Source organism: Macaca fascicularis, chromosome 8 (genome assembly GCF_037993035.2).
Source record: "Macaca fascicularis isolate 582-1 chromosome 8, T2T-MFA8v1.1".
Taxonomy (NCBI): Eukaryota; Metazoa; Chordata; class Mammalia; order Primates; family Cercopithecidae; genus Macaca; species Macaca fascicularis.
In genome coordinates this window covers 122,989,158-123,016,424 of record NC_088382.1, presented here as the reverse complement: position 1 = coordinate 123,016,424, position 27,267 = coordinate 122,989,158, and the positions used below count along the sequence as shown (strand labels likewise).

At 33.3% G+C, this 27,267-nt stretch overlaps 1 protein-coding gene and 1 pseudogene across 5 annotated transcripts in view; one reads left to right on the top strand and one right to left on the bottom strand.

Annotated features, from left to right (window-relative positions):
* Window positions 1-27,267, top strand: part of CSMD3 (CUB and Sushi multiple domains 3) — a 1,225,248-nt gene that overhangs the window by 41,694 nt on the left and 1,156,287 nt on the right. The gene's annotated exons all lie outside the window — the stretch shown is intronic.
* LOC123575301 (large ribosomal subunit protein eL18 pseudogene) lies at window positions 19,988-20,604 on the bottom strand (annotated as a pseudogene).

Genomic DNA, 27,267 nt, shown 5'->3' with positions numbered 1-27,267 from the left:
TTAAATTTTAAAAGCCAAATTGAAGGCAAATCTTTGTAACACTATAACAAGTAGGCTAGAAGGAATTCCTGTAAATTAATAAGATAAAGACAAAAACATTAGACAAAGACCAACAGCTCGATAGGAAAATAGGTAATGAATTTAAAGAGATCATAAAGAAGAAACGCAAATGTTTACATAACACATGAACAGTTGCTCCATTTTATTAACAGTCTGGAAAAAAACAAGTTTCACGATAGAGATATCTTTTACCATTCAGATTAACAAAATTTAATCAAATTGATAAAATCTACCATTAGGATAGTTTGTAAGGCATAGTGTGTTATCATACCAAATTGACAAGGGTATAAATTAATTTAACATTTTGGAGGGAAAATTTTCCAGTTCCTATAGAAACTAAAAATAGGCCTTATCTTCTTTCCAACATCTGCTCGTTTATTCTTACAACAAATATTCTATCAATAAATATTTCAACAAATATTCTTTCAACTTCAACAGTGCCTTTTATGTGTCAGGCACTGTTGTATGTGCTGGGAATAAAATAGTGAAGAAGACAAAATTCCTGTTATATAGCTTGTATTTTAGGTTGCAGAGATAGGCAGAAAAATAAGTAATAAATAAATAATATATCTGGTAGTGGTAAGTGTTATAAATGAATAAACTGTGGTTATATAGGAATTTTGGAACTTCTTATGCTTTATGTGTTAGACAATTTATACCACAAAGTTACAAGGATCTTCTGTGTTGCCCCTTAAAGAGAAACTATTTCTTTGGATATTCTACTTTGATACAAATTAATCAACTGATTAAAATATTTACTTAAAAAGGTACTGAGATATAAAGACACACGATATCTTAGCACTTGAGGATTTTTCAGTCTTTGTAAAAAAAAGAGAAATTACCCCCAAATTTATTCACTAGTCAATTTTTATGTATGTCAGATGATGCAAAATTGCTGAATAAGTGGAATGTAAGTTAATGCCCTCTATACTAGAGTGGAAGTCCAAACTCAAATCTACATTTAATAGGACTGGTGCCTTGGAACGTTGAGAAACACTTACCCTTATTAGTTGTACTCCAGTAAATGCCTTATTAAAACTTTGAGATTGCTTTAGGACACTTAGAAATAGTAACTGAAGTGGTTAAGTATGTTTTCATTGTACACAGTTTACCACTCAGTAACATGTGTTATCTACAATTCTCATGAAGAATACAAGTCTTCTGGTTCACCTAAGAACTTCATAATATTACGTTACTACTTAATACATGATCCCCAATGGGAATCATATTTTATTACAAAATCTGAGCACTATTAGGTGCATTTAAAGCATAATTAAATCCTTTCTCAAGTAATTCCTTAGAGGGTTTTTTAGAAGAAGTAAATATAGCATAGTTAATTTAATTAAGTATGACATGGTTAGTGAAATGGACATCAATTGTCATTTGGAGCTCCTCTCCTCACTGATTTCAATTTGGGAGGAAGAAAATCAATTGTAATTGTTGGCAGGAGAGAAGGAATGGATGATATCAAAGCTGGCTTCTCTTTCGGGAATCAGTTACCACTGAATTTTCTTAGAAAAGAAAAGGATCTTCACAGTATTAGAACATTGTTAAAAGAAATAATTACTAATTGAAGGTAATTTCAAATAAAACAACAGAAAGTAAATGATTATTTAGCAAAGGTACAAGACCAGGGAGCGGCAATGATGGCAGAAGGCTCTGTAATTAGAGAAAGTTAAATGGCAGGAAATTTAACATCTGTAATGGTTACACAGAAATAGTTGCTAAAACAATAACATACTTTCCTTCATATATCATTTTATGCTTTCAAATTTTAGATTTCCAATTTTTAAATTTTGAGATTAGGCCGTCAAATTAGCATTGATAGCCTAAGCATTACTATCTCATTATGTAAGCATTACTGTTTCATTAAAGTCATTAATTATAAATGTGGAAAGAAAAAGATTCATAAACTAAATGGTTAGTCTTTTAAAATGCTAACCGTTCCTTATGTTTGTACAAGATATCAAATTTAATTTATTTGCATAAGCCATAATGATTTCAGGATAAAAAAAAAAACGTAGTCACTGAAACAGTATCACGTTGTATGTATTCAAAGAAAATGTATATGACTACTTTGTAATTCATGGCATTTTTAAAAGTATACCATGACATTTCATGCCCCTATCCCTTGGGTCTTGATTTTTCTCTCTTTGCTATGAGGCTGTTCCTCTTTTTACCTTCAAATTCTCAGTCGTCCTTTAGGACAAAACTCAAAATCACATCTTCGGCTAAATCTCCCCAAAATCCTTCTTAGTACCTTATTAACACCTTGATTATAGTACTTAACATAGTTATGTTTTTTGTTGTTTTCTTTCAATACATTCAATTTCTTGAATGCAGGATGTATGTCTTTCATGTACATGTTGATGCCATCTAGCAAAATTCTTTTCGCTTGGTAGGCTAATAAATGCTCATTAACTTGAATAGTCTGAAAGCATCAAAGATCAAAGTTTTATAAACTATTTTATAGAATTATCTTATAATTTTCCTTTGATGCACTAAAATGGAAAACACATTTTGAAGAGGTAAAAATTTTCATGAAAATTTAGATATATAGCACTAGAATTTTTTAAAGTGGAAGATACTTTGGGATGTGATCCAGCATTTTTAGGAAATTTCCCCTCCAGGCCATACTTTCATTTAAAAGGTATAAAATCAACCCGGATGGGTTAAATGACAAACTTAGTGTTTTCTAAATTTTGTTCTAAGGTATATAAAGTTAATATGTATTCAGAAAAAAGAATTTCTATGAAAAATATGTTTTAGAAACATTTAATATAATATTCTCCCTATCTTTGGAAATTCACAGTGCATGTACATATATTAGAGATTTCAAACATTACTGGAAACAGTAATCCTGTTTAACTTTAACTCAGAATTTCCCAAGTATGTTTACCATTAAAGCCCTCGTGTGTGTGTGTGTGTGTGTGTGTGTGTGTGTGTAATTCAACAAATTATTAGAGTCTTTTCAGTACCCAGTTATAAAAATGCTAGACTATGCTTGTACTTGCCAACAAGCTATTTGGGGGCAAAATCAACTTCAGAATGCAGACTCCATACATTTTCAGTGTACTTTAAGCTGCAAATATCTATTATTATAATAAACATCACTTTACAAAATCAAGCATATGGGTGTTTTATAACATACTTAAGGATATATTATTTTATTTAATCCTACAAATGCTTCTTTTTTTCAGATAGATACAGAGAAAAAGGCTTCTCAAAAGTTAAATTTTATATTATAAGGTTTTCATAAAAAATAAAATTAGGGAGCAAAATGATAGATTTCCTGACCATGAAGAGTCTCCCATCATGAGTTCCTTCCAATGTCCATGTGTAGAAGAGTTAACACAAATAAAACTAACAGCTTTTATTATCTGTTATAATGTATGCATGCTTCCAAGTTGTGTTTGTTAACCTTGGAACTACACAAAATTGTACCACTGGTGAAACTAGTGTGCACCTTTCTCATTTTCCTTCTCCAATAACTTAACAAGAATTGGTGATTTGCTAGTAGCACAATTTGTTCACTGTAACCTTGAGAAGACTGCACTTCAAATTATTTCCAATATATTGAAGTGGAAATGTCAGGTACCTCCTCATGAAATATGTTCATCATGACTTCTCCAGCTGCATTTTGCCTTTCAGGTCAAGCGCCTCTTTCAGTCTAAAGGATGGGTTAAGTTTTTTTAAAAAGTTTATTTTGTTTCCTCCTAATAAGTTACTTTTATATCTTAATGATTCATTTTCAGTGCGAAGTCATTGAGCCTCAATGGCTTCTTGAGTGTTTTGCAGTAAACAGGAGATCAAAAGACCTTATCTAATTAGCTTTCAAAATGTTGGTTGCCAAAAATTTCAAATTATCAATAGTATATACCAAACATAACATTCCCTTTAGATTTTATGGTGTACAGTAGTAAAGTATAAGACATAAGTCTTTTTCTCACCTGACATAGAAAGGAAAGATGCATACTTTTGAAGCATGCTTATGTGATATATAAGATCATTATATGTTATAACAACAAAAGAGTAAATTGTGCCATAAATCAGAAAATATGCAAACATATGGTTTTATATATATGTAAAAAATACGTGTGTGTGTGTGTGTGTGTGTGTGTGTGTGTGTGTATGGACAAAAGCAGAGAGAAGAGGATATTTAGTGTGCATTGGAAGGAATATAAAGTCATCATCAGTTGATGAAACTACAAGGAATTTTCTTCCCCAGTTGCTCTCCTTGCTTTTGACTGTTGCTTCTTAGTGAAGACCATTGAAGACAATATATGTGAAAGTTCTTCATATATTGTAGCACATAAAATATTAGATTCATCACTCATTAATCATTTCCTAAATATGTGTTAAACAATAAATCATTACAGTGATAAGATTCAATTGATGTATTTTGTACTCATTCTCTAATACTTGAGAATCTAATGATCCATATTATTCTAGAATCAGTATATTATTCAAGTTAATAATGAGGTACTCAGAGCCAAATCTCCCCTAGCTTTGACCTCAGTTAAGTTATTTAGGCTTTCTTGCTCATTCCCCCATCTATAAAGTGAAGATAATAGTAATGAATATCTGATAGAGTGGTAGATAAGATTAAATAAATTGATATAAGTGATATCAGAGAGAACTCCCATAGGCACTGCACAGGCATCAGGTTAAATTGTGTCTAAATCATAGCCATTTCCTCATAATTATTTAGGGCACATACATCTGTCCATTCCTTCCTCTTGTCCTGTGCCCACTCTCCTGTCAACTCCTAAGCAACAGAGGTGAAATGCATCAGCACACTTTATTGATTTGGTGTAAGAAACATTTACCTATTTAATAATTATAATTTACATAATTCCATATTATCTGTGGATCAGTATCCAATACTTCTCCTATAATGTGGACCGACAGCACCTTAAACAAAAATTCTTTGTAATTTACTCTCAACATTAATGATAATTTGTTGTTTTTACAGTGGTTTCAAGAAAGACTTTGAGTACTGGTTTTGTCAGTCTTTGAGTATGTGATTCCTCTGAGTCTATTTTCTACTATAAGGGTCAAATTAAGAGTATTTAGATGAGATGTGGGGATAACATGAGAAAATTACAGTAATGCATGTAGATTAGCTTTCCACACTTAGTAAGCACTACATGTTAGCAGCTGCATCTATATTGTTGCTAATCAGAACACTCTTGCTTTGTTTCATTATCTTTCTCTTCCTTTTTACTCCCTCTTCTTTTTCCCCTTCTTGTTCTTCATCCCCTTCTTCTGCCAGTCATTCTCATGTTCTTTTTTCTTTCTAGATCCTCCTTTTAAATTCTTTCTTCTGCTTAAACTCCACATACAGTTCTGTCAATTGCATCTTCTCACACATATTTAATTATTTATTCATTCCCACATCTGACATTCATAGTGGGTCCTTATTTTATAATTCCAGGACCATTATGCAGTATTTTATGTTTTTATTAAATAAAACTTCAGATTTAATCAAGAGATATATTTACTAATTAAAACATCCCCCAACCTAGTTATAACTTTCCATAATTTCTTAATGCTATGCATTGTCACAGTTATGACATTGCTGTTCTAATACAAATAATTACTTCTAAACCCATGGAACTCTGTTAGAAATTTATTCAAAATCTCATATACAAACTAATTATCCCATGTTACCACCATGGAAAACCAACAGGAGCATCTATATATATTTGCTTTGCTTCTCTAATTACTACAATGTTTTATTACACTAAACCAATTTAAGAAACACTTAGAATATCTGAATACTTGAAATGTGTGTAAGTAGTGCCTATTGTTAGTTCCTCCATCTAGGTCAAGTTTTGTTTCACTTGAATATGGATCTTTCCTACCTAGTTTCTTAATCTTAATATTTGAAGATATTTTTGGTGAATCTACCTAACCATGTACATACTAAATTCATTTTATATAATTCTAATGGGATATGTGAGAGTTTGCCAGCATTTCTTTGCCAGTATTCTTCGCGCCCATTTGCAGTTTCTATTTCTCCAGTGCCTTGTCAACTTCTGATAAATCAAGGTGCTTTCCCAGTGCTGTTGACAACATGAAGCATCTTTCCTCTGCCTCTCCAAATATGAGGTTTTCATATTGAGATAACAGTGAGAAATGTTATTTTGCAGACATAAGCTGATTTCTTCTAAGGTTTTCAAGACGTAGGGTCTGAAATAAATTTCAGATACTTTCCATGATACATTTTGAGAAATAAAAGTATGATTAGAATAAATGTGTAAACTCATCAGGGGACAATGTCAAAAGACAATGCCTATTTAAACACATTATTCATTCCTTCATTTAGTCACTTATGCATGAAGAATTGTCAGTTCCTTTTTAAGTGTTAGACCCTTGGCTGAACAGCTGTAGATATAAAAGATAATAAGACAAAGAATTCCCTTGTTAATCTATTGATTTTACTGATCATTAGAGGAGTGATATTTTCTGTAATTACAAAATACCACAAAAAACTCTGAAGGAGTTCACCACCTAGTGATGGAAGAAACAGAATAAGCTAATTAGTTAATTAATTAAAAATGTGATGTACTCTGTAATGAAGATAACCAGGAAGTCCAGTAAAATTATTCTGAAATTTTAGAAAATGTTCCACAGAGGAAATGTATACGTGGGTCCTAAAGTATAAAAACATTTCTTCAATTTAAGAAGTTAGGAGAGAAAATTCTACAGAAAGGAAACCTCCTGGGTCAGTGAAATGCTGCATGGAGATTGTTTTGGCGTTGATATGTTGGGTGTATAGGCTGGAGACAGTAAAAGATTTGAAAGGAAAAGCAGACGCAAGACTCAGAGGATAGAAATAAATAAGCCCAGGGAACTTGCCCTGTGTCCACCTCATGTACCGTCTCAAAAAAGTTCACTATAGAGTGGAAAGAAGGGAGAGAATCTTATATTCCATAGTAGATAGTTTGTTAACTTGACAATGTGGAGTCATCACATTTTTAGCAAGAGTGACACTATCAGTCTAGGTTTTATAAAATAACCTGGGCAATAATACACACAATGCAGTATAACAACGGAGTCTAGGATAAAGAAAATAAAGCAGAAAATAATAGCAATAATGTCAGGAAGAATTCAGTGATTAAATACTATGAGTCAGTCACTATGTTAAATGCTATATAGTATCATTTAATATTCATAAGAATCCTTAAAGGTGGGTACTTTTGCTATGTTCAGTTTTCAAAGTGGGAAGGGTAATCATTTGTCTCAGGAGCATCTCAATTTTAGCATTAAAAATCCTGTTTGGGGAAAGCCCTCAGTCCTGTATAAACCGAGATAGTTTGTCACTCTAGGTCTTGAATTAAGTAATTCTCCCAGGATCAAACAGCTAGCATATGGTGAATCAGTCTGAATTTAAATTCAGACAATTTGACTTTCAAAACATGTGTGTCTTTAAGCAAGTTACATAAACTCTTTACAATTTAGTTTCTTCAAGGGCAGAGTAAAGACAGTGTAAATTTCTACCCCAGAGAATGTTTTAATGATGACAATAAAATGATATGCATAGAAATGCTTAGGTCAATATATGGTACATCAAAACTCTTCAACACATTAGCCACTTTTTTGTAATTGCACTATTTTTATGTAAATATTTTGTGGGAAAGATAAGAGAATAAACTGAGGGGGGGGGGGAATAAAGAGAGCAAACTGAGGGCCCAAGTTTTTTGTGGTTTTGTTTTTGTTTTTGTTGCTGTTTTTAGCTTTAGAGATTGGATTTTAATTTTACTAATTTTGGAAGAACATGAAGAGGATCAATTTCCTTATGAGAAATAATAAGGTTTGTGTTTTAAGTATTCAATTTAAAGTGCAAGAGAATATTCCTTTTGTCCTGAATATGTGTTCTTGTTATATTCCATGCTGTTAACAGTGGGAATTAGCCACAGGTGACTAGGTCTTCATCATACTGAGTCATACAAACTGACTATGAATCCCAGTAGACTTTTTATATTTTATTAAAAGCTTTGTTGTAAGATGTCATTTTACATCTTGATTTATTTTTACAAGTATTACCCAGTAATGAGGTAGAGGTAGAAAAAGAGAATAGAAGGAGTATTTTCTATGTCCTCAAAGGCATCTTTAACTCAGAAACTTCCAGCGCTCTTACACTCATGTTTTAATTATCCCCATGGTGCTTTAGAGGCTCATGATAAGCAGGTATTTTATTTGATTACCAAATTTGTCTCAGTAGCTAATATTTGTTTGCTAAAAAAATCTTTGAAATATAAATCAGTAAAGCTAAAATTGTGAAAAGCACAATTCAAATAGCTGAAGATATCTTTTCTTACAGGAATATATGCTGGTAAATTAAGACCCTTAGCAACTGTAATAATGTAAATGTTTCTCTTTAGATTGAATTTTTATGGGAATTTTTTAGCTTGGTGGTCTATTTTAAGAAATATAGTACACATATTCAGTTCAATATAACTACCATGTATGGTGACCAACTATGTGCCAGACATTGGTTTAATTGCTGCAAACAAAATTTTTTTTAAAATTAAAGATGTTGGTCAAATTCAATCAAGTGGCTAAAAATAACTCCAATTTAATGGGCTACATGACAAATCAGATGGTCAAAGGTACAAAGCAAGTTAATTATCTTCTGTTTTAAATTTTTTTTTCAGGAGATAGTACCACAATGCATTATTCATTCATCTACTCTAAATATCTGGTTTCTCTCCCTCATTTTCTCCCTCAAATTAATTAATATCTGATATCTCCATTACATTCCATTGCCACTTTTTACTTCATGCTGCTACTATTTTTCATGGGAACTATTATGTTTGTCTCTTGCCTCATCTCAATCCTGCACATGAAATACAAATCTGATTATGGGATGTCCCCTATGTAAAATATTGTATTTTAGCTCTGTATTACCTATATAGCTTAGCATAGCATATAAAGATAATCAAATATTGGTTGAATGAATAAATTAATGCATCCCTTTCTGGCCTATTCAGGCTTATCTTTAACTCTCCCCAAAACATAGCAGGATATCTAGTTCAACAGGACTAAATGAATATGCCACAATGTAATCCACAATATAATATGCTTCTGGTTCTTCTACCTGATACTGCGCTTCTGTCCAGTAAACCATTCAATTGTTCAACTATAGTATTAGGTGTCAAATTAAGAGTATTTAGATGAGATGTGGGGATAACATGTGAAAATCACAGTAATACATGTAGATTCTTTTTCCATACTTAGTAAGAACTACATGTTAGCAGCTGCATCTATATTGTTGCTAATTCAAATTATTTTGCTTTGTTTCATTATCTTTCTCTTTCTTTTTACTTCTTCTTCTTTTTGCCCTTCTTGTTCTTCATCCCCCTTTTCTGCCAATCATTGTCATGTTCTTTTTCTTTCTGGATCCTCCTTTTAAATTTTTTCTTCTGATTCTTCTGGATTCTCCTTTTGAATTCTGTCTACATTTGTGTTACAAGGTCCTCTCCAACTTCCCATACATATTTTACTTCCTCTAAGAGAATTTAAAGTCTCCTTGTTTCTGCTGTTCTCTGCAACCATAAAATTTACTATGAATACCTGGAAAGTATGGATTTTATCTTATTTATCTTAGTTCCTTACTTGCCTCCTGTGGTACTTGAAAGACAGTAGCTTCCTAATGTATATGCTGATTATCAAAAGCTTATATAAAGTAGGCAAGTGATGTAGAATTACTACTGTATTCATAAAAGTCATTTATCAGCCTATGACATTTTACAGTTTACAAAAAGTTTTACAGACATTATCTCATTCCAGTCTCATTCATATGAGGTCACTTATTGTGATGGTAACTCTACTAAAATGAGGGAAGAAATTTCTGTCTACATTCCTCCAAAACTGTTGGATTCTTAACAACGAAACCAGCAAGTATGTATGTAATTAATGAATAAAAAATAGCTTGAATTTTGAAATCTAAACCATCATTTCATTTGTTTTGAATCTTTTTTAAGAGGCAACAGAATGGTCTTATATATAGGAACACTTCCAATTTAAAATGTTCCTTGGCTTTCTTGCTCAAAAATATCATTTTCCCAGGTTTAGTTTTAAAAATCTGAAATGCTTTATAATGTATATGCTCTATATATGCCACTGCTGGAAGCTCTCTTGTTTCATGCCACCCTTTTGTATAAAATTTGGATCATATTTTCTTCTGCACAAAGACTTTCTGATTTAGTGTGCTTGAGAAACATTTGAAGTAATAGTTTGCAACAAAATTATTGGGCTTAATCCAAATTGATTGTTTTCGGTAAAACTAAGTGAGGCTCAGTAATCTTATTTAATAACCACTGCAGTTTATTCTGATGTAGTGGTCTGTAGATCACATTTTTGAAAGGATTGGTGAATGTAGTCTAATTGCTATGATTGGTATTGAGTGCCATTTGTTGCTTTGGGGGTTCAAATATCAGTATCTTTAGGCTTTGGTTTTCTTGCTTGTAAAATATGATTTTTAAAAAATACATATTGAGATGGAGAGAGAGATCAGTTCTAACAGAATATGCCAGTATTGTGCTAGTCAAAAAGAGTGCAGGACCAAATAAATGTAAAGCTCTTATTTATTAGATGTTTCCTATGTGCATGTACTGATCTAAATTGTCTTTATGCATCAACTCAATTCATATTCAAAATCACCTTACTTAGCGACATATATTTTCGTCTTCATTTTAGAGAGAAGGAAAGTGAGTCATAGAGAAAGCACATAATATGCTCAGGAGCCCACAGCTTGTAAATGGTCAAAATGAGATTGAAATCCAGGAAGTCATCTTTGTAGACATCTACTACCCCCACTCTTAAACACTATATTTGGACTCTGCCTACCAAAATAAAAAAGGCAAGGGAGGGAAGAGCTAAAGAGAATACTGGCATATCTTCTCCTGCATTTCCATATATTTGGGCTTTTCCAAAACATTTTGTATTTTTGGCACAATATTTCTTAAACTGCAACTAAAATTCAAGGCTGTTTCAGAGGAACAGTAAGAATGGTGTCACTAAAGATTTTCTACTATTTGACTATCTCAACTTTATATTTAAAGGTTCATACAAATGTCTAAAAGAAAAACATGAATGTCCCCAAATAAAATGTAATGCATGTAAATAGATAATTTTCATATAAAAATGACCTGTAAATATGAGGAAAATGTTCAATGGAATTTTAATAAAAAGCAAATTAAAACCACAATGTGATAGCATCTTTTCTGAATTGTGTCTCCTAGTGTTTTCCAATTTCTTCTTTTCTCTCCCCATCCCTGCCATAAACTTTAAATATTATTGCTTCCCAAGTACCATCTTGGGTATTTTATCTTTTCCTACAGAATTCCCTTAGGAGATTTTATCCTCTTCCATAGTTTCAAATAAATGTTGAAGAATCCGCAAATTCAATCCCCAGCTCTGACATATTCCTGGGGTACAGACTTATATTTGACACTTTTGTTCCCACAAGAAAAATCAATGCCAAAAAGTGTTAGGAAAAGCCGTGATGTGAAGTCAGCACAAGGTTTATTCAGCACCTCTACTTGGTAATGTATTCCTATTCAGCATTGAGACCTGGCACACCATTCAAGGAGCATGCATGGATTCAGTGAGCTCATTTTTCTTTGATACATTACATCATAATGACTAGACATAAGCAAGATCTGTCCTTAATGTTTTAGGATATTGGTAAATTGTTTCATTTTCGTGTCTCTTTTATTGTGAATGATTGTGGTTTTTATTTTTATTTGTGCAGAATGCTCATTTATTTTTCTTTTTAAGATATTAGGGTAAAGTTTGAAGCCTCTGAGAATGTAAAGTTTGAAGAAATACAATGAGGTTCATTTTGATCATGTCTGTTTTCAGTGCCTGCAGATAATCCAGGTAGGAATATGTACTAACTAGTGATGTTAGGGTTTTAGGATTTTACGGTTTTCAGAAAATTGGGTCCTGGTAATTGACTTTTGAATTATTTATTAGAGTTCAACAAGTTTCCCAAAATTAAATTGTTTGAGCCAGATGAGCAGTTTTTCACAGGATGATCACTACTGTCTTTCATTATCATATTGCATGATCATTATGCATATTCTGGTTACTAAGCTATTCACTAAACTTCAATTGTATCCATCTATTTTGATTATAGGAACTAACAAAACAAAACAAATTTAGACTCTGTTTTGGGTGCCCACGCTGGGATTCTGCAAACTCATTTTATCCTTTGTCAGGTGACTTTCCACTAGGTTCCACAAGTAAAAGGTGGTAGAAAGAAGACAGAAAGAAAAAGGAGGAGAGAAAACCCTGGCATCTTCCTGTGTTCCTGTGTTCTTGCTTTGTTTTGACTAGCAGGGGAGCTCAGTGTGGATTTTCATTTAATTCTCCAGATTCTTCTAGCACTTTTCAAAACAGCCTCCTTATGCCTTCTCAGATGTACCACAACGAACTGAGTGATTTCCTATCTTTTGAGAACTGGGTTCCAGATCTTTGGACCCTTTCAACGAACCTATGCATTCTAATAGACCAAAACCTTTGCCTTTGTTTCTCCAGCTCTAGAGATGGAAGCTGCTGTTATTTCCTATCTGACACCTCAGTGTTTCACTTTATTTCTCCTTTAGCAGCTTCTAAACATATGTTATTTCTATTGAAACACTTAGTATGTTTTTTCTCTTCCTGGCTGGATCCTGACGGATACACTATATAGATTTCCATCCGAAATCTTCAAAAATGAATAGTGCTTTCTCTTAGAGGAATCAGAATTCATTTATTAAGCATATTTTGAGTGCCCTCCAAATGTCAGGTACAGAGTTGGGTGCTAGGGTTTCTAAGTGTTAAGGTAAATAAAATATTTTCTCGAGAATACTTCGGTTAGTAGAGGAGAGAGAGAAGTCAATAATTATTATAGATTATGACAAAAGATTCGTATTTCAGCTTTATGGAGGGGACATGAGCTAAACTATCAAGACATGTTTTTAAGTATGGTGGAAATTTGGGGTAAGAGATGAATATTGAGAGGTAATATGAAACACACCCTATATATTTGTGTATTCCAGGTTGTTTTTAAAGTCAGTAAGAAATAATAATGCAGTTAATCTTAAATCGTATGCATTAGATAAGTTGCATTAGCAACAGTTGAAGAATGTTTTGGTAGGGGGAGCACTTGAAATCAGAGGGACCAAGTGAGAAGGTGTGGTCACCCAGCTAGTGACACAGCATCTGCATAAAGGAAACCAGAGTTGGAATAAAATGATATAGATCCAGAATTACTGATAATAAAAGACAAGAGTGATCAGCCTGTGAAAAACTGCCTCTCTGGTGCAAACTATTTAATTTTGAGAAACTTGCTGAACTGTAACAAATAATTCAAAAGTCAACTACCAGAAGCCAATTTTCTGAAAACCCTAAAATCACTCCTTAGTGCATATTACTACCTGGATGATCTGCAGGCACTGAAAATCAACATCATCAAAATGAACCTCATTGTGTCTCTCCAAACTTTACATTCTCAGAGCCCTTATCTTTCGGAATTGTGCTTCTATCTTAATAGACCAGATGTGTCTGCTTTTTGCCTCTTTCCACTCAACCTGGCTCCTCAACTGTCTTTTTTCAAACGTGCATCTCTCCATTTCTACTTCTCCTGGGGGTGCCTGTGTCAGACTCTACAGTTGTAATAAGGACTATTTTAGTAGAAATATGTGTGTCCCTTTTTCTGTTTTTGTTAAATCTCTCTTCAATACTGTGAAATATATCATTCTACAGCACAGATTTGCACAGGTAACTACCTTGCTTAATCTTGTTATTGTTTAAACCGATCCCATCCTTGCCCATCTCTCCACTTTCATGCATTAACTTTCCTAATTCCCCTACTCTTTTTCAGTACACAGCTACCTGAACTCCTTAAGACTTAGGTTCTTTCATTTCTCCCTCTGTGCCTAAGTGCTGTTCCCTCTCAGCAGAGTGTCCATTCCTCCTCTTCATCTTAACCCATGCTTTCACAGATTTTCTCATTGCCTTAAAAATTTAACCTCTATGAAATTCTAGAGTGTTTAACAACTATTTTATTTATTTATTACCTTTATTTATTTTGAGACAGAGTCTCGTTCTGTTTCCCAGGCTGGAGTGCAGTGGCACGATCTCAGCTCACTGCAACCTCCAATTGCCATGTTCAAGGGATTCTCCTGCCTCAGCCTCCCACGTAGCTGGGATTACAGGACTGGTCCACCACACCCGGCTAATTTTTGTATTTTTAGTAGAGATGGGGTTTCATCATGTTGTCCAGGCTGGTGTGGAACTCCTGACCTCCAGCGATCCTCTCACTTAGGCCTCCCAAAGTGCTAGGATTACAGGCGTGAGCCACCACGCCTGGCCAACTGTTTTAAAATTCTTATGCAGAAGTGACTAGTAACCATATGCTGAGTAGAATCACAACGTTTATGAGACTTCTAATATAGACTCAAAGGATTTCCTCATTCAAGATTAGTCTCTGATTCTGCATTTTGGTAGGTGGTATTAATGTTCAGGAAAAAAAATTACTAAATTAAAGTACCTTAATTATGCTATAATTCACTTAGTTATTTTTATAATATTAAAAAAATGATAAAGAGAAAAATCACCGCCCACCAAAATGATAAAGGACTAAAATGGATAACTACTAAAGAAGTACAAAAAGCTAAAAATAAAAAAGACTGACTCATCACTCATTGTAAATGCAAATTAAATAAATGTTGGCAAAGCAAAACTGTAATAATATTTTTGATTATCAAGTTTTAAGTATTTAAAAATCATAATAACTAATGCTAATGAGGATGCTGTGAAATTAACATTGTCTTAATTAAATATTCTTAGAAGCTTAGTAGGCACAATATTTTAAAAGAATAATTTAGTAATACATACAAAATACCTTTATATACTTTAAAGAATTATAATTTTGTAAAAACAATTCCACATCTAGGACTCTAAGCAGATGTTCAGATGTGCAACCCAAAATGTTTGTTATAGTAATATCTATAAGGGTAAACATTTTAAACAGAAATTCTCAAGCAATATTGAGATATTTAAACAAATTTTGTTCAATTAACTGTAATTAGATATATAAAATGTATTAATTTTTAGACACACTAATGTAAATTAAATAAATGTAACTCTGAATACGTGATATAGTCATAAGAATTCCAAAATTATCTATTTGTGAATGAGCAAAACTAAAATAGAAATGAGTAAGTTAAAATAGTATCATAGGTTATCTCTGTGTGGTGGGATTATGAGTTATTTTCTTTATGCTTTGCATATTGTGTTTCCTAAATTTTTCACTTATGGCCTTTTTTATAAAATCACATTTTACCTCCTTTATTGAATTGGCCATTTGATTATCTTATTAATGTGTTTCTTGCCCTCCAAGGCCATGCAAGGAACATGTACCTTTTGTTTTCTTCATCACTGTATCCCTAGAAACTACCATAACATGGGCATTAAAGTGCTTTAAATGTGGGCTTAATAAATAAAAAAAACTTGACAGCACATTAAAATAAGGATTTTTTTCTCCAAAAGAGGTAGATTTATTCTAATGAAGTTTAAGCTTTGGAGCCTTACATTTGTCAAGCCCTTCAAAAACACTAAATGGACATTAGTAGTCTTATTTCTGCAATTTTGCATTCTTTTTCTTAGGGTGAGGTCCCCAAAAGAATAAACTTCAGGCCTTTAAAAACCTAGATCTGTTTCTGTTTCTGGGATAGTCTTTATTTTTATTAATTTCTTCTTCATATATAAATGCTTCATTTTGCAGAACCCCTTGTAATTCCCAAATATGCTATATAAATTGATTTCTCTCACACCTTAATTATTCTATGAAAATCATTTAATTTGTGTTTCTCTTCCCACTTGCACCTGGGAGACCATTTTAGCTTACCTGTAGTGATAAATTCATACCAGCTGTGTCAAATAAAGAAAAAATCTTCTAAAATAATTCAACAACTTTATTGAAGAGAAACATCTATTTTTGAAGTCAAGAAACATTGTGCGAGCTTGGCATTTATATATGGAGACGGGATTTGGATCTATTCCTAGCTGAAAGAGCTGACTGCCTGGAAAAGGCCTGAGGGAAGAAGTGAGAAGCAGTCTTCTGAGGTTTGCCTTTTTCTCTTTCTTTTCTTTTTCTTTTTCTTTTTTTCTTTTGGCTTATTTGTTTTCCTTCAGACTGCAGGACATTAAGACACGGTTTTCTGGCCACATCACATATTCTGAAAAGCATTTGGTCTCTGAGTGGCACATATCAAAGACAACATGAGAATATAAAGCATTCCTTGGGCAAAAGGGAACCATCATTTGGTGACATAAGTCAAAAAGTAATTGCTTTAAATATCTACTTGCTTGAGAAACAGAATATAGGCATAGTTTAAAATCATTTTTGTGTTATTACGGAAGTTGATTGTTTAAGCAGTTTGGTTTTGCGTTTGGATGTGTTAATAAATTGTGGTTGATGTTCATTGCCAGTCTCTGCGAAAGTGGCAGTAGTTATTTATTTATCTGCAAGCTGTGAAAACATTAGTCTATATTCAGATCCATTTCAATAAAGGGCATTTACAGTGGTTCATATTTTTCTAATTCTTTCTGTTTTTCTTTAAATTAAAAAAGGAAACACATTTGCAGTTTTTATATGTATATATTCCAGTAATATATTCAGGAAAATATCGTTCAGAGACAGGGAATTTTCAACTATTGTTTTATTCACACCTTAGTTTGAAACATTTTATGATGTGATGATAAGCAACTTGAAGTTAATTGAAAAGAAGTGTCCTGTTAAATTAGAATAAGATAAACCTGCAAAAGCATAATTTTCAACAAAAGGTAAAATTACAACTCTAATGTAAATATAAAAATGAACATGTTAAACAGTTTATTTACTCATTAATTAATGAGGGAATCCCACAGATACTATAACTGGTAAAAAAAAAAAAAAAAGAACCTTTCGAAGAGCAGACACAGTACAGATCATGAATATTGAAATGAATATGCAAATAAGGGCAAGTTTGCCTTTTTCTACAGTGAGGTGGGAAGTGATTTAAATAAACATCTACTGGACAGGATCAAATTTGCATGTGACAAGACAGGAATTAGTTTGCATTGCTATCAATTTTCCACAACTTGCAGAGCTGTAAGATAGCTTTCATAAAACAGGAATCTGATGAACAGGAAGGGTGTACTCTAGTGCATAAATAATGCATAGTTTCTATTTAATGATGCATATTTATAGATTTTCCTGCACATATAAGGCTACTGAAATATAGTCATTGTTTTCTGTTTTGTAGATATAAGATAAATCTCAACTTTGTTCAAAGATTAAAAAGTACACAAATATTATATTATTAGAATAATTTCCAAGTAAAATAAAATGTCATTGAATTACAAAGGGGGCTGGAGAAGCTGAAGATAAGAGATCCACTGCAACCACATTCTTTTATAGCCACGTTCTTTCTATTTTTATTACTGATACGTTATCTGCTTAGGTGCTGGAGCTAAAAACTTCTTAGGCTACATATCCAACCTATCACTTAGCCCTATGGTCAGCCTCCACTGTCTGTTTCAATCAGTTCACTTCATTTTTATTGCCTTCCTCCTAGAACAAATAAATTTGCAATGGTTATATGCCTTGTGGAATATTGTTATATCTTCCTTACCGGAACTGTTGTATTTACTTTTATTTTATACCATTATGTTATCCACAAAATACTCAGAACGTGTGTGTGTGTGTGTGTGTGTTAATTCTCAGAAAAAATTCTCTTTTTAGCAAGAGTTCATATGCAAGTTTTTTTTTTTTAATTCCATGCAGAAGACAATAATAGCATGTTTTTTTTACCCAAATGGGTTAATGTTCATTATAATTTACTTCCTCTCCTTTTGACTACACTAAAATTATCCTGCTGTAGAAAATAAAAGATCTCTTTTCATTAACCCACTATTTCCCAGAGAAATTATTTTTAAAATGTAAATGAAATGTTATTAGTATCTCAGTTAAAACCTAATGATAATACACAGGTTTTCACAGAATGGAATCCGAACTTCCTGTCATGGACTACAGGCTCCTTCGTGATCCCTTTCTATCTCATCAATTTCATCTTGTAACATTGCGCCTTGGGGCACATTGCACTTCTTTCAATTTCTTTTCTTTTTTTTTTAATTTATTTTTTATTATTATTATACTTTAAGTTCTAGGGTACATGTGCATAACGTGCAGGTTTGTTGCATATGTATGCTTGTAAAGTAGGGTTTCTCAAGTTTAGCTTCTTATGAAGGGCTTTCGGCACTGAAAAATATTTAGCAGTATTTCCAGCCTCTATCCACTAGATGCCAGTATTAATCACACACATACACACACACACACACACACACACACACACACACACACACACACACACACACACTTCAGTGTGACAATCAAAATTGTTTTCACCCATTGCCAAATTTCCCGTGGTGGGGAGTGGCAGTATCTCCCCTAGCTGAGATCCACTGCATTAAAGTAGCAAACATTCTTGCACGTGGACATTCTCATGCAAATTTCCTCTACAAACAAGGCTCTTCTTAGGTTCCCTGCATGGCTTCCTCCTTTTTCACAAATTTCAACAAAACATCTCTTATTCTAAAATGCCTTTCTTGTCCACTCTAATGTAAAACTACTATCTATCCTATCCTCTGAGGATTAAATACTATTCTTTTCTTTATATAACTTACCACAATATATAATTAAAACGTTTACTTATATAATATCTACCTCCTTAACTAGACTATATCTCTAAACAAGGAATGTCAGTTTTGTTCACCATTTCCATAAGTTTGTTTCTTTATCGTATATTCAGGTCTTGGCACGGGACTGACACTGAGGAGGCATTAGATATGTATTTTTTGAGTAAGTGAATGCTAAGTTGAGTTGAATTTCCTTTTCATAATACAGGATCTTCACATTACACCATATTCAGAAGTTCACAAATGACTCACTCTGCTTAGCAAAATTGTGATACCAAGAATAAATGTCGTTCTAAGGGTTATGTCTATAGTACAGAATGATGTTTTCTGTACATGTTATATTATTATTATTAATCCCATAATGGAACTTTTGGAGAAGCCATAAAAATCTATGGAATTCTGTGTAATTAAAGAGCTATAATCATTGTATCAGTCCTATTTATTTGTGTATTTATTTTATTCCCTGAGTAGTTTATCCATTTAAATACAAATTTATATGACCATTTTGAAAATCTTCCAAAAAAGCAAGCACACCGTTTTCAGGAGTGCTCCTCAAGTTTATTTTTTGGAAAATATATTTTAATATTTTTTCATCTACGTGCTACTTTGAAAGTATTGAATAAATAACTTTTGGCAGATAAATCATTACTCAACACAATCTGCTGTAACAATTTTGTGTTGAAAGCTTATTTTTATGCATAATGGTATTGAACCCCAATACAGATCTCAAAGCAAGTTAGTATGATTGAACTGAATTGCAGATGGTTCAACTCCAAGTGTGGTGCTTTGCTAAAATTAGAGTTCCTATTGTTTGTAAAAATAAATATTTGCATGTTTTATAAATACTGTCTAACACAAACTCAAGTAGAAAAATTGAAATATGTACCTTCTTTGGATTAAAAGTATAGCTCAAATGAACTAAAGCTCAGCTTTCAGATAGCTTGCACATAAGGCAAAATCTTAGGAAAGCTCCCAATTTGCACTGTAATGTTAGTTCTCTAGATTTCACTTTTGACTTATCAGCATCTCCAAAATTTGTTAAGATAGATAAATCGCTTTCATATATTATTTTATAACTGGAATATTTTATTTATGTATATACTGAAATAATGTGTTCTTTTCTGTATTTTAAAAATAAAATGATGTTAATGAAGGTAACTTTTTTTTTTTTCCAGCATCTAAAATATTTTCAATAAGAGGGTAGGATCCAGGGTTTGTTTTTGTATCTTCGGCTGACCCTTCAGTCTCTAGCGCACTCGAACTTCCGGCCTTGGAGCGGATGTAGGGTTCCTAGGGTTTCCGGGGCCTTGCCAAATGCCGGTAAACCCCCCGGCCTTTTCGAGGACCAGAGAGCCAGATGATGCCACAGCCCTTGGGGGAGTCCAGAGCCAGCTGGTCGAAAGTGAGGATCTTGCCCAGCGCCCCGCCCCGCCCCACCCCACCCTACTCCCCAGAAGATATGGCTGCGGGCCTGGCTGTCACGTGCAGCACACACACCTTTAGTTTGGGCACCTCCTGAACCCTCATATCATCCGTTATGACCTCCACAACCATGGCTGTTTTGTTTTCCCGGCCAGGAAGCCTCATCTTCTGGATCATCCGGGAAAGGGACAGAGGTGGCCGGTTGTTGCCACTCATAAACAACCTATTCAGCACAACCTGGTTGAATGTGGAGTTGGTTCCTTTGTCAGAAACCTGTACAGCTTGACCAACAGCCTCAGGTAGATATCCTGGCTGTTGGGCTCCTTGCGCCGAAACTTTCGAAACTTGCGCCAAAACTTTGTTGTGGCGGGTGTCAACTCCCATGATGGTGCCTCCTGCCTGGACAGGTCTGGAAAGAGAGAGTGGTAAACCTTCTTTTGATGAGGATTTTTAAAAATTGGATATCAATGTTGTATTTTTTACATATTAGTTTATTTTGGACAGCAAGCCCATAAATAATACAGAAAAGACAGAAGACAGAATTTGCCACCTACTGTTAAGTGTCTTGTACATTCCAACCCCTCACCTCCCAGTTTTTGAATGAAATGGTAAATTTTCTACAAAATATATTTTTGTTGTTATTATTATTTGAATCAAAATATGCATTACTAAACAGTTCTTGAACATGTATTTACTTTTAAATACCCTCATATAAGAAACATACCAAATTATTAAAGATATGTTTTAATATTTCATATTAAAGAAAAATTAATTATTAGAAATGTATACATCAAATAATTTTTATGCCTCAAAGGCTATTTGGAAGTGTCTACTTCAGGAACCTATTTTTTAATATCAATATCCTGCCTTTAAAAATAACTAAATTTTATCTTCTACGTTCAACTGAACAAATTTATAAATGTCCAAATTCATGAAAGACATTGAGTCATCTTATTAAAACAATGAGCTTGAGTTCATCTTAAATAAGACTTGCTAGATCAAGTAGATTTTGTTTATATTTTAAAACTACATTTGCTTTATTTTCAAAGTAGTTTTAAATAAGCTTAAATGCTCTTACATACTTATAATAAAATATATTAGAAAACCTTAAGTTTTACTTTAGCATTAGGTTGTATACTAACAATGCTGCCCAAATTAATTAAGAGCATGTTAAAATACAAATAAGATTTACTTCTTACCCGACCAAACAGCTTTCATTATAAGATGTTGCTTATATGTATTTTCATTCTGGTAGAAAGAGACTGCCATCATTATTAGGACTACAGCTAGGCAAATATTACAACCACATTTGGAAGGATATTTGCCATTTCAGCTGTGTGAAGATAACCAAATAGTTGGATAAACATGACTCGATACTCTATACTGAATGTAACTCGCTTCATATAACTTATTAAACTGTCGAAGTATGATTTTCAAAAAGTTAAACATTACCCCCACACAACTATAGAATATACACAACTTAAAATTTTATTTAACTCATCAGTGACTAAACCATCAAAGTGTTAAAACTGGTTCAGAATGTATTTAAGATGTTGAAAATTTATAGGTACCAAAGAAAAAATATTGAAATCAGATTGCAAGTCTAGATACAAAACTGGGGCTAATGTCCTACAGGGCAATATAACAATCACCTCTGATATTATCTTTACTACTAGATGGAAAATAATTGTTTCCCTACCAGGAAAAAATCAAGACCAGATGATTTCATAGAGCCTGTGCTTTAATCATTTGCCAATTGAGAAAATAAAAGTTACATTCATATAGATAATTAAATCATTGAGTGAGCATCTTAGACAGTGCTCCAGGGTGACACTAAAAGAACACAGCACTATTTTTGCCTAAAATTTTGGTAAAAAATTAGAATATCATAAACAAATTTAATTATATAAGACTTCTAATACTTATTTCAAGTTTTCTTTATCTAAGTAATTATGAAAACCATTATTCTAGTTCTAAATTATCCTGGCTTGTTCTTACTTCCTTTCTATGTTCTTCTTCTAATTCTTATGTAGGTCATTTCTCTCATCTTTTAGTCTTTCATAAGCTACTCCTATTTTATGTTGGCAGCATTTTAAAAAATCAAATCTCGCTAATACTAATTGCTGACTCTTCCGCAATTAGCAAATTGTTGTGGGGAACAATAATTTTTCAATGGTCCTTCTTGGCTTCATTGCTAAGGAGGGTTCCATCTTTCAGTGCTCTTCGTAAAGTATTGATAGTTTCTTATTTTCCTCAGCATGACACGTTTGTGTGTGTGTGTGTGTGTGTGTGTGTGTGTGTGTATTAAATAGTCTTTGGCTTTGAATCCATCTGGAACTGTTTTCTACTGGCTGCCTCTGAACTCTGCCTACTGCTTTCAGTGGAAGGGGGAGAAATAACTTCTAAATTATAGTCTAAACTAAGAATTTTACATATTAGAAATATATTCTTGACAGACATTAGCACAGTATATGTTTGTTAACTGACTGATAGCAATATGGGCATCATTATATGTTATTAAGTCTCTTTTCTGGTGTAACAACTCTTTATTTTATGGGCTACATTATCAATTATTTGGGGAGCAAATGAGGATTTCCTTAGGCAGAATACCTGTTATCTAGTCCCATTATTGAATGATGCACCGTTCTTAGAATGACATCGTTTTTCACCATTATCTTGAGATTGATTTTGTAGGTGAGGGAAAGCCATAGAGAAATTTTGGTAAACTTCTTTATATAACATAAAATTCTACCTTTATTTAAATACAGAGTAAAGTGATGGTTACAACTTTCAAATAAAAAGTTGTTTTATATGTCAACTCGTAAAACGCTGTCTTCCAACGGTAAAAAAAAAACAGAATGATAAGTGCGTGGCCACGGATAAAGGTATAGGCAGCATTAATCTTACACTCATGCTAGATCCTCATGGTATTATGGTGTTCATTTTATTTTGTCTTTTATTTTTATTTTTTACCTTTTAACAACAAGGTGCATATGGCAGTGTACACAAAGAATAATTGAATAAGTAATAAGATCAGAAGGAGAGTTAAATAATTAAACCAACAACTCTTGCTGAGTTATATTAGGAATGCTTTCAAATGTCCTCAATTCCTCCACAGCTGAGCTCAAAATATTATAAGTAATATCGATATTGGATTTGAAAAACTGTGAAAACGTCTTACTCCAAAAATATGTATTTCACTAGATTTCACTTGTCTGATATGCCTACTTTTAATGTGTTTACTCACGTTTATTAAATATTAGTGTATGTGAAAGTAGGGTGACAAATGAGGAATGCAAATTTGAACTTCTATATTTTTCAGTATTTCCTAACACCAACCTTCTTATCTCTAGAAAAAATTTAAGGAAGCTGGAGGTAAGAGTGCTGTGGTCTGAATAAGAATTCAGACTTGTCTCATTCATTAAAATAATATGTCAAAAACATGCAAGAATATATGCCAATGTATTCTTCATATAGGTTTAAAATTTTTATTTTAAATCTTAATATTGACATGTATACTTTTCTTAATACCTCATAATCTAATTATCAGACTGTAACATTTTTCAATACATGTGTTTCTGTGTCTATACCTATATGCTAAAGTGTGTTGTATATGATTGTTCTCTGCATTATTTACTTTACATAAGCACATTTTAATGTAAATATGGATAGATGATGATATTGAGATAAATGAACAAATATCTAGATATTATATATCTAGATATATGTAGAGAGAGAGAGAGAAATTTGTAGATATTCTTCCTAATAGAAAAATATTTAATTGGACCTGAATTTTAAAGAGATATTCAGTTAAATATTAATTCATGAAGTCCCATTGTGGCTTCACAGAAATGAAATATCACATAATTCTTTCATATACATTTACTGAAATTGAGATATAAAGAATACGGACAACTCTCCCCAAAGGAGTAGTATAGATTACAGGGAACGATATATCATAGTGTATATCTATTGGTCTGTGAGTCAGGTGACCTAGGCATAGTTTCAGCTCTTTTAGCAACTTCATGTGATGCCTTAGATACGTGATAAATCCCCTAGGTTTTCGTAGCTTTTAATGACTCCAAAGTGACAAATTCTAAGGTCCTTTTCCATTTTTCATGTTAGTAACATTGAAGGAAAATTATTAACCCAAAAAGTAGACAAAATTTCAAAATACCAGTAAAGTTAATAGACGTCTTTATTTCATATATAAATGTATATATGTGCATATATATATATACACACACACATATAATGTAAGCTGAAAATGTTGGGCTGTGTGCATTTATATACATATACATATTTAAACAATTTTTAATGCACAAATTAAAAGGGAAAAAATATTGTGAGCAAGCGTGTGTAGTACCAATGGAGTAAAATAGGGATCAAAATAAAAAAGGTTTTGTGTGTGTGTGTGTGTGTGTCCATAAAATCAAATATAAATGTCACCAATTATTTTATTTTTAAATAAGTCAATAGAAAAATTGTTTTTTCAAGTAAATAAATGCAAAGACTTTATTTTTTTTTTCCTGAGTGGTTTTGAGTACAGATTGAAGCAGGTGTTACATATGAAAGCACAGAATATAGGAATACCATCTGTGTGTGTCTACTTCTAGCCAAATTTTTTATTATTATTATTATTTTTAATTTATTTATTATTATTATACTTTAAGTTGTAGGGTACATGTGCATAACGTGCAGGTTTGTTACATATGTATACTTGTGCCATGTTGATGTGCTGCACCCATCAACTCATCATTTACATCAGGTATAACTCCCAATGCAATCCCTCCGCCCTCCCCCCTCCCCATGATAGGCCCCTGTGTGTGATGTTCCCCTTCCTGAGTCCAAGTGATCTCATTGTTCAGTTCCCACCTATGAGTGAGAACATGCGGTGTTTGGTTTTCTGTTCTTGTGATAGTTTGCTAAGAATGATGGTTTCCAGCTGCATCCATGTCCCTACAAAGGACACAAACTCATCCTTTTTTATGGCTGCATAGTATTCCATGGTGTATATGTGCCACATTTTCTTAATCCAATCTGTCACTGATGGACATTTGGGTTGATTCCAAGTCTTTGCTATTGTGAATAGTGCCGCAATAAACATACGTGTGCATGTGTCTTTATAGCAGCATAATTTATAATCCTTTGGGTATATACCCAGTAATGGGATGGCTGGTTCATATGGTACATCTAGTTCTAGATCCTTGAGGAATCGCCATACTGTTTTCCATAATGGTTGAACTAGTTTAAAATCCCACCAACAGTGTAAAAGTGTTCCTATTTCTCCACATCCTCTCCAGCACCTGTTGTTTCCTGACTTTTTAATGATCGCCATTCTAACTGGTGTGAGATGGTATCTCATTGTGGTTTTGATTTGCATTTCTCTGATGGCCAGTGATGATGAGCATTTTCTCATGTGTCTGTTGGCTGTATGAATGTCTTCTTTTGAGAAATGTCTGTTCATATCCTTTGCCCACTTTTTGATGGGGTTGTTTGTTTTTTTCTTATAAATTTGTTTGAGTTCTTTGTAGGTTCTGGATATTAGCCCTTTGTCAGATGAGTAGATTGCAAACATTTTCTCCCATTCTGTAGGTTGCCTGTTCACTCTGATGGTAGTTTCTTTTGCTGTGCAGAAGCTCTTTAGTTTAATGAGATCCCATTTGTCAATTTTGGCTTTTGCTGCCGTTGCTTTTGGTGTTTTAGACATGAAGTCTTTGCCCATGCCTATGTCCTGAATGGTACTACCTAGGTTTTCCTCTAGGATTTTTATGGTATTAGGTCTAACATTTAAGTCTCTAATCCATCTTGAATTAATTTTCGTATAAGGAGTAAGGAAAGGATCCAGTTTCAGCTTTCTACTTATGGCTAGCCAATTTTCCCAGCACCATTTATTAAATAGGGAATCCTTTCCCCATTTCTTGTTTCTCTCAGGTTTGTCAAAGATCAGATGGCTGTAGATGTGTGGTATTATTTCTGAGGACTCTGTTCTGTTCCATTGGTCTATATCTCTGTTTTGGTACCAGTACCATGCTGTTTTGGTTACTGTAGCCTTGTAGTATAGTTTGAAGTCAGGTAGCGTGATGCCTCCAGCTTTGTTCTTTTGACTTAGGATTGTCTTGGAGATGCAGGCTCTTTTTTGGTTCCATATGAACTTTAAAGCAGTTTTTTCCAATTCTGTGAAGAAACTCATTGGTAGCTTGATGGGGATGGCATTGAATCTATAAATTACCTTGGGCAGTATGGCCATTTTCCCGATATTGATTCTTCCTATCCATGAGCATGGTATGTTCTTCCATTTGTTTGTGTCCTCTTTGATTTCACTGAGCAGTGGTTTGTAGTTCTCCTTGAAGAGGTCCTTTACATCCCTTGTAAGTTGGATTCCTAGGTATTTTATTCTCTTTGAAGCAATTGTGAATGGAAGTTCATTCCTGATTTGGCTCTCTGTTTGTCTGTTACTGGTGTATAAGAATTTTTGTGATTTTTGCACATTAATTTTGTATCCTGAGACTTTGCTGAAGTTGCTTATCAGCTTAAGGAGATTTTGGGCTGAGACAATGGGGTTTTCTAAATATACAATCGTGTCATCTGCAAACAGGGACAGTTTGACTTCTTCTTTTCCTAACTGAATACCCTTGATTTCTTTCTCTTGCCTAATTGCCCTAGCCAGAACTTCCAACACTATGTTGAATAGGAGTGGTGAGAGAGGGCATCCCTGTCTTGTGCCAGTTTTCAAAGGGAATTTTTCCAGTTTTTGCCCATTCAGTATGATATTGGCTGTGGGTTTGTCATAAATAGCTCTTATTATTTTGAGGTACATTCCATCAATACCGAATTTATTGAGCGTTTTTAGCATGAAGGGCTGTTGAATTTTGTCAAAAGCCTTTTCTGCACCTATTGAGATAATCATGTGGTTCTTGTCTTTGGTTCTGTTTATATGCTGGATTATGTTTATTGATTTGCGAATGTTGAACCAGCCTTGCATCCCAGGGATGAAGCCCACTTGATCATGGTGGATAAGCTTTTTGATGTGTTGCTGAATCCGGT